At 44.6% G+C, this 2586-nt stretch overlaps 1 long non-coding RNA gene across 2 annotated transcripts in view; it reads left to right on the forward strand.

Moving 5' to 3' along the window:
* The window catches only part of LOC109292882, a 134108-nt gene that overhangs the window by 67272 nt on the left and 64250 nt on the right, over positions 1-2586 (forward strand). For both annotated transcript variants that reach the window (XR_002096196.1, XR_002096195.1), the window contains exon 2: positions 1357-1499. This is a non-coding gene — a long non-coding RNA (uncharacterized LOC109292882). The remainder of the gene's footprint in view (positions 1-1356; positions 1500-2586) is intronic.

The following is a 2586-nucleotide window of genomic DNA, read 5'->3' on the forward strand; positions in this document are numbered from 1 at the left end:
CGAGGGTGCTTTAGTGTTGACACCCTGGACTCCCTGCTAGCCAAGGCTGCTTTGACCTGGCTCAATGTGCTGCAGTCCCTGGGTGCATGTGTAAATGCCAGGCTTAGGAGCAATAAACTCTGGTGCAAACCACACCAGAATTTATTGGGTTGCATTAACATCTTGTGTAGACATGCCCAGTGTGGTTTGGCAGAGCCCAATGCTTCTGACCTTCTGGGTACAGTGCAAAGCCCATCTGGTTTTCCTCAGCTTTGCATGACTTTTTGGGGCTAGACTTGGGGTGATAGTGCCATATGTACTTCTGAGTGGGGAAGGAGAATGTATTTGGTTTTGACTGATGATACACAGGCCTGGTTTTAAGAAAAGGTACATATGGCTTTGGGGTGTTAGGTGTAGGAATCGCATTGCCCCTGCAATAGGGAATCTGTTGGACTGGGTTGGGATACTGAGGTCCAAGCTGCAGCAAGTCGCATGGGTTTAGCAATAGCAAGTCTGGCAGATGCAGCTGGGATAAACAGCAGTGATCTACCTGTGGCAAATGATAGAAATCCAGCTGCGATAAGTCTGACAGAGGCAACCACAGTGAATCTTGCAGCTGAGGCAAACATCAAGATGTGTGCGCAGGGTGCACAGATCAGAAGCAACTCATGAACCCCTTTGTTCTGAGCTAATCTGTGGAGCCCGTGGTCCTGAAGTGGCCTGTGGAGACAGCTCTGTCAGCAGGGGAAAGTGTGCCTCATGCCAAGCTAGGAACTTCAATCCACAAGACTGTCACTCCAGAAGAGCTAATTAAATTGAACCTAATGACCCTCCTTCTGCCTTTTTCATTTTCCCTTTTTTGGTGGAACTAGTTAAAGACCCCTCAATCCCATCGCAGTTGTTCTCTTTATCAGCATCTTACCTCTCTCCAGCCCTTCCCTGCACCCACCATTTCTCCTCTTCTCACACACACAAACTTGCTCCCCCCAGGAAACCAGCTAATTATTTCCTGAATGCCCCCAGTGTTATTTTGCCTTGAGAACCACTCCTGCTGGGACTTCTCACGCACTTATGATTCTGTGTGTGACAAAAGGTTTCTCAGTTTGGCTTTGAATGGGTATTTCTTTAATTTCTACATTTAGTCTTTTGCTTCATCATCTGCACTTGGGCTGAGACTTACAGAAACTTCACTTGACATTATCTAAACCATTGTAAATCCCTGCTCAACTGCCCTTTTCCCCTAAACTATATATATTTGGGCATTTTTTGTGCCCCCCCCCGCTCCATCCTTGCATGCCTTTCAGTTGAAGGTAAAGCCTTTTGCCTTTTTCCATTAACTTTCCAAACCTGAAAACTTTTTTTGTTTAATATTGCCAGACTAACCGGATATGAATGCAGGATCCTGACTTGACTTTTCTGAAAGCCAGTCAGTTCTGTGTGGAATTGGGCCGACTTCACTATTCTGACTTCTCTAGATGTACCAGAGGCTCTCCAGTTGTCTGCGGAAAAGCTTTTGATAGGTAAGTACTAGCAATACTTCCTTATCTTGTATTATTAGTAGTACCCACAGACAGCAGCACAGTTTAGGACCCCATGGCCATAGGTGCTGAATGGACCCCCTAAAGAACTGAAGTCTAGCCAGACAAAGTTGAAGCGAGGAACTGTAATTATTCCTATTCACAGGTGGGAATGGAGGCACAGACAGATCAAGGGACTAGCTTAGGGTAATGCACAGAAATATTGTGGTAGAGCAGAGGTTTTGTCTCCAGCTCTCTTGACTACCAGACTAGTTTATTAACCTCAAAATCATTTGTTTCCTTGCTGGACAATCAACTAGTGATGAACCCGACCCTCCAACCAACATTGAAAGCACTCCACTCTTTTGGGAACAGACTTTCATTATCTTTTAGCTACAAGCATAATGAAGATAAGGCATAACTGATATTTAGAATTGGGTGGCCCTTTGTCTTCAAATGGACAAATGCTTGCTAATGGATCACTGTTTTACGTCATCCTGCCATCCCTGCCAGCCTGCTTTCTCCTCCTTCAAAAAGTGCTTTGAGACAAGAGACATTGAATGCTATGAAGAGATAGTGATATCATCTGTTATACTAGGTGATGATGACCTTTAAGACATATACCCTTGTGAAGAATGATGCAGTAATCTAGCCTGGAGATAAAGGTGGCTTGCATAATAACAGTAATGTCTACTTATTACCAGAGAGGTTTTAGTTTCCTGCTAAGTGCAGATGAGAGAGCACATACAAATTACATACACTACTATTGCTCTTTATTTGTACTGTAGTGATATTTCAAAGCCACACTGTGTCAAATAAGAATAAATACAGAATAAAGGGGCAGCCTGTATCTGCAACAGCTTACAGTCTTAGGACCTTGGAAGGTAGCAAATGTGGTCCCCATCTTCAAGAAGGGGAAGAGGGAGGACCCGGGCAACTATAGGCCTGTCAGTCTTACCTCAATCCTGGGGAAACTCTTTGAGAAGATCATCAAGGAGCACATTTGTGATGGGCTGGCATCAGAAATGATGCTCAGGGGCAATCAGCATGGATTTATTAGGGGGAGATCATGTCAGACCAACCTGATTGC

Source organism: Gavialis gangeticus, unplaced genomic scaffold (genome assembly GCF_001723915.1).
Source record: "Gavialis gangeticus isolate Ggan-Ray unplaced genomic scaffold, GavGan_comp1, whole genome shotgun sequence".
NCBI classification, from domain to species: Eukaryota; Metazoa; Chordata; order Crocodylia; family Gavialidae; genus Gavialis; species Gavialis gangeticus.